Below are 12293 nucleotides of genomic sequence, written 5' to 3' on the forward strand. Positions count from 1 at the left end.
GAAGATTTCAGAATCAGATCAAAATTGTGTGTATCGGGAAATATACAGACATTCAAATAGAAATGAGCTAATTCCAAGTGACTATCTTTCCTGGGGTCATGTACAATTTTAGTTCTAATAGACAGACAGCCAAGATATCCCTAGTTGAAACAACAGTATAAAGACCCAAAACTTTAGATTTTGGCAATCTATCAACGCAAGAATTAAGGTCATTACACCATACACCACTGATATGTTCCCCACTCATATTCAGTTCATTTAGGTTTATATCACATTGGTAAGTTGATTATTTCATGCTTTTGCCTACTGGTACATCATATGATGCAGCTGCTATCACACTTAAGCAATTTAGGTTCAAGTTCAGTGTGACAGTCTAACTTGCTGATGTACTATCATTTCTTCTTTTCACACAGTGATATCTCATTTTTGATTTTCTATTTTTTTTATGTTTTTGATTTTTCAATTTTTTTGTGTTTTTGATTTTTTAAGAAAAGCAGTAAACTATTTACAAAAATTCTTATGAAAAACCAGTTATTCAGGATTCCTCATCCCGTTGAGTTCGACTAAATGTTCAAAGCGAGCCCTGTCAAATGCTTTAGTATAAAGATCTGCCAGGTTATCCTCTGTGTCGACTCGATGTAATTCAATTAGTCTCTTTTCAGCACAATCCCGTATAAAATGATGACGTATGTCAATATGTTTTGTGCGACTGTGGTTCACGGGATTATTAGTTATTGAAATAGTGGCATTATTGTCTATCATAATAGGAGTACGAGTGAAATCCAAACCGTAATCGCGCATCTGCTGTTGAATCCAGAGAACCTGAGAGCAGCAGCTTCCAGCAGCAATATATTCAGCTTCACACGTAGAGGTAGACACACAGGATTGCTTCTTGCATTGCCAAGACACGATCCTGCCTCCTAAGAACTGACAACCACCTGTTGTAGACTTCCTGTTCGATTTGCATCCTCCAAAGTCTGAGTCAGTGTAAGCAACAAACGTCAAATCACTATCAGTTGGATACCACAACCCAAGTTTAGGTTTCCCCTTCAAGTAACGAATAATTCGCTTCACTTCTTTCATGTGTGACTCTTTAGGATTCGCCTGATATCTGGCACACAAGCATACAGCAAACATGATGTCGGGTCTTGAAGCAGTCAAGTACATTAGAGAACCAATCATTGCCCTGTATTGAGTAGGATCAACATCTTCAGTACTTTCATGATCTGGGCCAAGATTGTGATTTTCACATATGGGTGTGTTGGAAGTAGTGCAATCATTCATTTTGAACCGACTCAAAATGTCATACACATACTTTGTTTGATGAATAAACATCCCATCCGCCTTCTGTTCAACTTGTAATCCCAGAAAGTAGGACAGCTCACCCATAGCACTCATTTCGAACTTGCTCTTCATCACCTGCTCGAACTCTTTACACATGCTTTCATCAGATGACCCAAAGATGATGTCATCCACGTACACCTGTACCAGCAGAAAATCTTCCTTCTTCCTCTTGATGAACAGTGTACTGTCAATCTGACCTCTTTCAAAACCATTCTTGATCAGATGTGTAGACAGTGTCTCGTACCACGCCCTGGGAGCTTGATGTAACCCATACAAAGCCTTATCAAGTTTGTACACTCGATCTGGATAATCTGGATCAACGAACCCATCTGGTTGTGAGACATACACCACTTCTTGGACTTTCCCGTAAAGAAACGCACTCTTCACGTCTAGTTGGTAAACTTTGAAGCCCTTGAAAGTTGCAAAAGCCAGAAACAACCGAATTGCCTCCAACCTCGCCACTGGTGCAAACACCTCATTGTAATCAATCCCTTCTTGCTGATTGAAACCTTTGACCACCAATCGAGCCTTGTTTCGCGTAACTATACCTCTTTCATCTTTCTTGCACCTAAATACCCATTTAGTGCCAATCTCTCTTTCACCTTTAGGAAGATCAACCAACTCCCAAACTTTCAACTTAGCAAACTGGGCCAATTCCTCTTGCATAGCTTCAACCCATGAATTGTCTTTAAGAGCCATATAAATGTTCCTCGGCTCCTCTTGGGAAATAAAGCAACTATACAAGCATTCGTTCACAATCCCAGTCTTCTCAATCGACACAAATAAACCAGTATTCGCTGCTATGCTTCTTCTCGTCTGAACACCTGCAGTAGGATCTCCCAGTATCATGTCAACTGGATGATCTCTATTTGCTCGTGTAGTAGCAACCGCATCGACTTCCAAATTGTCACCCAGGTTTGATCCAACCTCCCCCTGAATGTGCTGATCCGCAAACGGATTAATGAAGTCCTCCCCCTGATTGGGTTCGGGTTCATCGTCACTTGAATCAGTATCAGCAGCATCTTGGGAAGGTTCCGGAGCATCTGTCATATCAACATTCGATCTAGGCATGAACTCGCCTTCATCATCACCAAGCACTGTTTGAATCAGTTGAGACTCATCTGCATTGGAAAACTCAGGAATATTAAATGATTTAAAAACACTTTCATAATCATATAATATAGCTGGTCCACTCGTTGACTGTTGAGGTTTGTAAGAAGTAATTTCAACATTAAACACAACCTCAATTTTACCAGTTTTTAGATTAAAAACCCTTTTATTCGGTGCGCCAGGTACATAACCTAGAAAGTAGCCCTCGTCAGCCACCTCACCGAATTTTTGTTTATCTTTATTTCGCACAATGGTGCAGGGTAATCCAAATGGTTCAAAGCCTTCTAAGTTTGGTTTCTTGTTAAACATTAATTCATGACAAGTTTTGTTAAAACGTTTAACAGTCAAAACTTTGTTTAGGACGTAGCAGGCTGTATTCACAGCTTCTCCCCAGAAAAGAACTGGTAGCTTAGAATCTGAAAGCATCGTCCTAGCGGCTTCAATCAACGTCCTGTTTTTCCTCTCAGCAACTCCATTCTGTTGAGGCGTATAAGGAGCAGAATATTGATGTTCAATTCCCTTGCGAAGACAATAGAGATCTAGAATACGATTCTTGAACTCCGTGCCATTATCACTCCTTATCCTCTTGATCTTTGCATCATGGACGTTTTCCAATTTTGTAAAAAGATCTATCAACATCTCTGCTGTCTCATCTTTTGTACCTAAAAAGAAAACCCATGAATAACGTGAGTAATCATCAGTGACAACTAAACAATAGTACTTTCCACCTATGCTCCTCACGTTCACTGGACCGAATAAATCCATGTGAAGTAATTCGTAAGGGGCATCTATGGAATTTACTGTTTTTGATTTATGAGGTTTCTTATGTTGTTTTCCCTTTTGACATGGAAGACATTTGTCTTCCACTTGAAACCTCCGCAATGGTACCCCTTTCACTAGCTCATTTTTAACAAGATAGTTCATTTTGCGATAGTGAATATGGGCCATGCGTCTGTGCCACAACATCGATTCAGCTTCAGATGCTTTTGATAGTAAACACGCCACCACTGCAGTTGGATCCTTAGCACCCATGTCCATGACATAAGTGTCATTTCTCCTTGGTGCTCGCATCACTATCCAATCGTCCGGTATCTTCAAACCTGGTTTTAACACTAAAGCTTCATTCTTGGTAAAATGGACCGAGTGACCCTTGTCGCAGACTTGAGACACGCTCATAAGATTGTGTTTAAGCTGCTCAACATAATTCACTTTGTCCAGTGTGATCTTCCCATTGGTCACCTTTCCTCGTCTTGTAATTCTACCACCTTTCGCACCCGCAAAATTTACTTGTCCTCCATCATATTCTTCAAATTCAGTCAACAACCTCGCATCCCCCGTCATGTGCCTAGAGCAGCCACTATCAACATACCACAAGTTGATAATCCTCCTTAGCAGCTCCTGCACACACCAACCAAGAAATTAGTTAGATTGGGGGACCCAAGCCTTAATGGTCTTGGGTCGTCCAAATTCACCAACCACCGGAACGTCCATCCAATATCCATTACTCCTAACTGGAGTCTTGGATCTTAGACCTGTTGGAAATTGATTTTGACTTCCACTAGGTCTTTGGTCCTGAGGGTTCCTATGTGTGTTTGGACTATTTGACCTTTGAAAATTTGGATTTTGATTCCAAGAAGCATTATAGTTATAATTTCTAAAGCCATTGTTATAAAAATTTCGACTACCATTATTTTGGTATCGATTTTGATATTGACCTTGACTTCTGAAATTATTTGTATTTTGATTGTTCATTCTTGGTGAACTGCTTCTAGGTCTCTCAAATCTGCCTGGTGGAGATCTAGGCTGAAATCTAGGTTGATTTCTTTGAAAACGAGGAACTTGTGGAGTTCCTTTTTCAGCCTTATCCTCACCAACAGCAACAGGCTCTGGTTGCTTAGGAGCAGATTTCTTTGGAGAGTTGGACTCTCTCTCCTGCTTATCACCATTTTTCTCTGGTGACTTCTCTCTCTTCCTCTCATTCACCTGTGCTTCATTCGTTTTGTTAGGACAGCAGCTAGCTACATGTCCTTTGGTATGACATTTGAAGCACGACATCCTTTTCGAAGACTTCTTATCTGAAGCCTTTGAACTAGATTCAGGCTTTGATGATGATGCCACAGAAGGATTTGGTTCAGTTTGCTTAATTTCAGAATTTTCGTTGTTTTTATTTTTAGCAAACTCTACATTCGATTCATTTTCAATAACAGCTGTCTCATTTTTCATGTCACTTCCTTGAACAAAATTTATCTTTTTAGCAAAAGTCGAATTTTTATTCTTAGGTTGTGAAGTGTTCTTTTTCAAAGCTGGTTTGCTGTTATTATCCTTCTTAGCATCACCTCTCTCAGACTCATCACCTCGACTTGCTGTGGAACTGCTTGGTGCTGTTGACATAAACTTTGTTAGCTCATCTTCATCAGGTAGGAATGAATAATCATGACTAAGAGGAGGTGGGACTTCATTATAGCCTTGGAATCCCACACTAGTCTTGTCATTACTCTTCTTTAACCCACCCATCATATGTTTCATAACAAAAGTAGAATCCCTGAATTGACCCAATTTCTTTTCAAGTTCAACAATTCTGAGTTGAGCATCTGACAACTCTTTGTTTTTATCAGAAATCTCTTTTGTTTTTTCAGCCATCATGTCATGAGCTAAGTCTATGACTTGAAGTTTTTCATTTAATTTGCAGGTTACGGCTTCAATTTCACTTTCATAACCTTTTATTTTCTTCAAGTATGACGTTTCATTTCTTTTAGCAAAAAAGTTTGATTCTTTAATGTTAGACATTTCGCTTACCAAACTTTTGTTTTGTGCAGACAACCTGTCAACCTCACCCTGCAGTTCACGACATTTTAAACACACAGAATTAGATTTTACCTCTCCTGTTTGTTTGTCAAGGTTGGCCATTAGAGCAGCAAGCTGAGCTTCCAATTGTTTATACTTAGCATCCTTTTCCTCAGCTTCTCTTTCATATTCTGACTTTTGTTTTTCATTCTCAGCACCTGTTGTCTGATCAACCTTCTTTTCTTCAGCTCTATTCTCTATCTTCACCTCAGCATCCACTTTCACTTCTGCATCATCTACTTTAGCTTCACCATCATCGATTGGAGTAATCTCTGCCATGAATGCTTGAGAGACATCCCCATCATTTTCTAAGTGAATGCTCCAATCATATGAACCCTCTCTTGCAGTAGAGATCAACGCCTTTGAGCTAGAGTTGTTTGATGCATTCCTGTTGTTTGAACTCTGGCTCGAATTATCTTGCTTTTGTTTCTGACATTCCCTAGCAAAGTGCCCATAACTTTGACAATTAAAGCACCTCACTTTGGTCTTGTCGAAACCAACGCTCCTTCCCACAAACTTTCTTCCTGTTCTGTTCATGAACCTTTTCACACGCCTAGAAATCATGGCCATTTGCCATTGCAAATCCATCTCTTCAAGATCATCAGGGTCAATCTGATCATAGTCTTCATCTAAAGTAGCAGGATCAGAAATCTTTCCCTGAATATAGTTTTCATAGGAGGCAACAAACGAAGCAAGCAGAGCCAGATGCTCTTCAGCAGACTTCACACTCATTGGCATTGACTTGGCAGTAGTACTCTGCTTAGAAGCTGACGATTTCTTAACTCCTGATGATCCTCCTGACGCAGCAACAAAACACACATCACCATCCTGATTCACCAAAACCTGCTCATTCTCACATGATAAAAACGCAGTAGCAGAGTCGCTAGAAGCGTTGTGAGATGAAGAAGATGTAAGCCCATTGTAAACAGCCGGATCTTGAACCTGATCATATCCAGTATCTTTCTTCTTCATGCTGAGCTCATAAGCTCTCAACTTTCCTACAACCTCTTCAAGCTCTTTTGTTTCATAATCTGCTTCACCCTTGATCATTAAAGTGTAGATATCCCACTTAGTAGGCAAAGCATCTAGCAGCTTGTCATTTTTCTCTACGTCAGAATAGCAATCGATCTCATAATTGTCCATTTCTGACATCAGATGGTAGTAACGCGTGATGACGTCTTCAAGTGACTCATGCTTCATGTACTTGAAAACAGCAAACTGCTTCTTCAGTAGATCAATCTTGTTCTTCTTGACATCAGCATTACCAGCGTATCTTTTCTCCAAAGCATCCCACATATCCTTTGAGTTAGTGTACTTTTTGAAGGTATGTTTGATGCTATCAGGTAACGACATTTTGATTGCAGCCAAGGCTCTCTTTTCAGCCTCATACATCTTTTTATCATTATCTTGCATGTTCACATATTCTGTTCGACGTGGTCTGCCCTCAAAGTCGTGTGTTGGATTTACGTAACCATCTTCGATGCATATCCACATGCGCGTATCCTGATATTCAATGAAGGACTGAAAACGATCCTTCCATGTCAGATAGTTTTCCACCTTCATCATCTTAGGTGGTTTGTTTGTAGTACCAACCTCATGCTCCATCTTCAATAGCTCGTTCAAAGTAGACATGTTTGACATTTTAACGTTAACAGACTGAGAAAACCGTACAAAAGTCGTCCGAAAACAGTGGTTACCAAATTACACCGTTAGAATCGTCTCGAAAAGACGAATCCAATGATATATAATGTCAAAAACCGAATTCGGGATTTTCCACACGAGTTCAACGGTCCAAACGGTTCTGTCAAACGAGTTACGGATCAAATTCTATTTGCGAAACACTGAAAATTTTTCGACGCTTGCCAACTGAAATTCCACCACTTAAATTCTCTCCTAAATTCGCTGGTTTTAGTTAAATTCGCTGGTTCAATGTTTAATTTCGCTAGTTTTAATGTGCAGGTCAAGTTCGCTGACAAGTCAAGTTTGCTGGTGTAGTTCGCTGTGTCAGGTCAGTTCGCTCAATTTCGCTTCAAATTTCGCCAAATTCGCTGGTCAATTTCGCTTGTACGACGACCAGTAAATTCGCCGAGAATCGTAATAACTTCGCTGTGGAAAGTTATACGATCACCAAAGTCGCCTTTGGATTTACTTTGCCGGTAAGTTTGCTGGTTTAAGTTCGCAGATCAGTCAAAATCGCCAAAAACAGTTAATTTCGCTGGTCAGTCAGCAAAATTAATCAAATTCGCCAAAAACAGTCAAATTCGCCCGGTAACTTTGGAAACTCAATCTGATCAAAATACTTGATGATTTTCTGATTCTTCTAACAACTTTCTGCAAAATCAAAACAAGCAAATTATCAGTGATTTTCGAAAATCAACAAGAAACAGAACGAAGAACGCGAAGAACACGAAGAACAGTCTTCGAATCTTCAAGTGTTTCCAGCCAAAATTCTTCAAACAATCAACCAAAAACAGTCCTGCAAACCCTAAAACCTGCAAAACAGCAATCAAGCAAACCAGAATATCAAAACAGCCAACAAAAATCAAAAATCAAAATCAAACACACCAAAATTTTCGAAAATTTTTAAAACCCTAATTATCAGGTTTCAAAAATTTCGAAATTTTACTCCCTGTTTCTGCAGCAAACAATTCTGAACCGAGCAATCAAGAGCCTAACGCTCTGATACCAATTGTAGGTCCCCCTTGAGTCTTATGGATCGTCACAGAATCGTTTATCTAACCTAGAGTGCGGAATCCTCTAGATCAGATTGTAGCAGAAAACGTGTAGGAAACAGAAACAACAATTCAATCAAACCGGGTTTTATTGATTATCTATCAAGATTGATTACAATCAATCAAACCCTAAACACAAACCCTAATTTCGTCCAAGCAAGCTCTCACGAAATTATGTCTCTCTCAAACTCTGTTTTGGCTGATTAACCTTAACCCTAATGTCTAACCTTGTTTATATAACACAAGGTTTACAAGTGGGCTAGGTTTACACTCCTGGGCTGCGAATTGGACAGGCCCAATTCACCCCCCATCACCCAATCCTTTGGGTTTAGTTAGCCCAAACATTACAACTAACTATCATAAAGCTAAACCCGCTAACTGTTTATCGTTTAACTAATTACAAGATATCCAAAGACCAAATCTAAGCTGTTGTCACAAACATGCACCAACACCAACCAGACCCGACCCGACCCGAAACCCGTTCTGACCCGAACCCGTTCCGACTCGAACCCGTTTTGACCCGAACCCGTTTTGACCCGAACCCGTTTCAACCCGAACCTAAGCAACCCTTTTTTTAATTGACCCGTTTTGACCCGAACCCATTTCGACCTGAACCCATTTTGACCCATGACCCGACCCGACCCGACTCGTTTGCCAGGTCTAACCATCACCACCACCTCGTTCTCTCTCTCTCCGCTCTCCAACCAACCTAAACCACCGCCACAACCAAGTCTGTCGCCACCACTGCTAAATCCTACCACCATATCTCCAACCAACCCCCACGACCACCGGTTCCAGATCTGAACAACCCTAAGCCACCAAACCCATCTTATTTTCATCATCCAAACCGAAATTGAACAACAATTTCAAAGCTTTCTTAACACAGCCGCCACTAGCTCCTCTAAAAAATACAAGCCAACACATTTTAGTTATCAATTTATTGAACAATAATAATAATAATAAAGATGGTTTTAGATGTTGGTCTAGCTCGAGGCGGTTTCTAGCGACATGGTTGATCGGAGGCCTAGCTTGAAGACGTTTCACAGGTGGCGATAACCATCATTTGGCCTGAATACTCGCCGGTAAAATCACCGGAAAAATAAAGAAGAATAGAGCAATAAAACCCATTTACTTCAGCCGCTGCAACAAACATTTTGTTATTGTTGATGCAACAAATAATAGACCAAGGATAGTAGCTAGGCTGGTTAGGCAAAAGGGTTGAAGGGTTCAACTTTGCCTAACGCAGGTCGTGGGGTCCCCCCACGTTTGCAAGACGTGGAGAGAGGTTCAATAGATTGTTTTTGTTGTTTGCTAAAGATCCTCCTCTGAAGTGTGTTCAGATTCGGATGTTTGAGCAAAAGGAATGTGTGTGTTGAATGTGAAAGCAAGTGACTCGCATGAAGCAAGTACTCGAGAGCAATGATCAGAGATTCTCCAAGAATCAGAGCTGATTCGAATGTCCTGCTTAGTAAATGAAGTGTCTAATTTACAGGAGAAGACATCACTCAAAGAGGAATGTGTTTGACTAGTGAACATGCTTGCAGTGGGGGACTTACCCTTTCGGGGGTTGAAGCCTTTTGACCCGCGGATAAAAGAGTGTGCTCTGTGGACCTGCGTTGCTTTTGCGGCTGGTGAGTTGGTGAAGCAATCCAGAGACGTGACCTTTTACTGTTCCCATATTGCTTTATCTCAACTCCCCAGGTTTTTAACCTTTGAACCATTTTGCCTTTTGGGCATTCATGTATTGAAGTCATTTATTTTTGGTCTTGGGCTACCCCCGTCATCAGCCCCCCGAGTCAGAGGTTTTTGGGAAATGAGCTCAAAGACTTCTGACTTTTATACATGTGTTTTACTGCCTAAAGGTTTCAAGGGTTCAAGGCTAGAAGGGTTGGAAACGGTTGCGGTTTTTAAATTTTGAATTTTGACAAGAGAGTTGACATGACTTGTGGCAGTTTGTCAGGCGGCGGTTTTAATTCTATCGCCTAATTATATTACTTTCTATCTCATTAATTTACATATATTTTAACAGAAGAACATTACTTGCTCTCTTTTTTCTCAGGTTTTTCCCCCTTTTTCAAAACAGGTTAGTTTCCTTTGCTTATTTTCTTTTTAATTTCTCATATCATGGGTGCTCGTAAGGATTTGGCAAAGTCGTTTTCTCGAATGACTCAAGAGGAAGTCGATTTGTTTTGTATGGGATGGGGAATAGGGACGAAGTTTAAACCGGTTGCACCGGCTTCTGATAAGTCTATCGATCAATGTCCCCTGGTTCGATTGCTTTGTATTGTCGACATTTTGAGTTTTCAAATCTTCGTCATCCGTTTTCAAACTTTGTTTTGAATATCCTGGAATATTATCGCATATCTTTTGGATGGCTAGGGTTTTACATTTTGAAATTTTGTGTCGGGCTTCCGGGTATGATCCGACTCTTTTATCATTCCGCCGTTTTTTCCGTTTGGCTAAGAATGGTGATTGGTTTACCTTCGAGACCACTCAAGTTGACACCTGCTTGATTTCGTCCATGGTTTCTACACTTGGGGTCTGGAAAGACCGGTTTTTATGGGTGTCAGAGGAAATTGTTCCTTTTAAACTTGTTTGGAGACACCCGGATGCCGTTCTGAACGAACCTGGGCCTTCTGCGTCTGATATAAATACTCGGTTTTTAGAAACTCTTAGGGAGTCTTCTTCAAGGCTTCGTCCCTTTCCCGAGCATTTGTTGGTGTTATTGGGTCTTAGTAAATTTTGGGAAAAACGTGATCGAGACCCGGTGCTCATGAGAGATGGGAAGGGTATGCATTTATTCTTTTTGTGTTCTTGTGTTCCTATTTCTTTGTTTGCTCATGTGTTTTTACGTTTGTTTTGTAGTTATGTCTGCACTTGACTTTATCAAAAGTGATGATACCTCCGACGTTGCCTTTGATGATGTTGTTGCTACCCCGGGCGAGGATGCGGTTTTTATGAGTTCTGATTATAGGTTCGAGGGTTCTGGGTATGTGAATGTCCCAAATGTTAAAGGCTTTACCAAGGGTACTGCTTCCAAGGTTTCCACTCGTCGTTCACAATGTTATATGAAAGGTGTTGATCAGCCATCTGGTTCGGAAGCTATTGATGTTAGTGATGACATTGAAGTATCAGCAGATCAAGCCATTGATGTCAGCAAGGGTAAGGAGAAGGAGCTAATTGTTTCTAGCAAAAAGAAGAAGTTGGTTAAGAAGGGTAGCACTCCTGTTATTCAAGGTTCGTCAGCCAAAAGCGTTGAGGGTTTCGAAGGTTCAGAGGGTCAGGAGGTTTATGTGCCGAATTGGGGGGTTAAGGTTGAAGATAGTTTCAAAGACCCGACTGTTTGTGTTGAGGCCTTAGCTCATTTCACTCCTCCCGGTGTTCGAAGCGCTATATCAGAGATGGAGGCTGATCATCTTATTTCTAGGATGATGCTGAGTTCCTGCAACCTTTCAGCCCTGTTGGCTGAAGGTGTTACTCGTTTTGCCAAAGGCATGCAGGAATATGAGGAAGCCTCTAAGAAGAAGGAAAAGATGAAAGCTTCGATTGCCGCTATGAAGAAGGAGATTGATAGTTTTTCTGAAAAGGAGCTAGCTTGGGTCAAGAAGGTGGGTGAGTTGACGAGAAGACACGAGACTAAGATGAATGATCTCAAAAAGGGTTTCGAAGCTGACTGATTGAAGCTGAAGTCTGATAGGGAGGCCTTAGTTGTTCAACAGAAGGCCTTTGATGAAGAAAAAGATGGCTTGAAGGCTTTGGTTGCCCAAGCCACTGGGGATAACTAGTGGCTCATTGAGCAGGGTTTTCATCAGGTTGTTACCTATCTTCTTCACTCTAAAGAGTTTAATTCTGCTCTTGGTGAAGTTTACACTAAACTGCTCAATCAGGGAAAACATCAAGGTCTTATTGCTGGTTATAAGCTTCATGAGTCTGGCTATCCTTTGGAAAAATCTCCTTTGTTCCGTCCTGAGGCTTCCGATATCTTCAAGGGTTCCGTTGAGCAAGCGGAGAGGTTAACATACCCGTATGTGAGCCAGGTTGCTTCTTGCTATGGTAAGCCCCTCTCTGTCTTGCAGGAACTAAAGTCGGATGGTCTTAACGAGAAGGTATGTATCGAAGTGTTTAGCTTTCTTTCAAGGAAACGTTCCTATTCAGGAGATAGCGAGGATACCTTTTCTGGAGAATTTGATGCTCCTAAGGATGCCAGCTTGGAGGGTTCAGCTGTTGGTGGTGAGGGCTCGAAGGCTAAGAAGATCAAGAAGA

This window comes from Helianthus annuus, chromosome 11 (genome assembly GCF_002127325.2).
Source record: "Helianthus annuus cultivar XRQ/B chromosome 11, HanXRQr2.0-SUNRISE, whole genome shotgun sequence".
In the NCBI taxonomy this organism is placed as follows: Eukaryota; Viridiplantae; Streptophyta; class Magnoliopsida; order Asterales; family Asteraceae; genus Helianthus; species Helianthus annuus.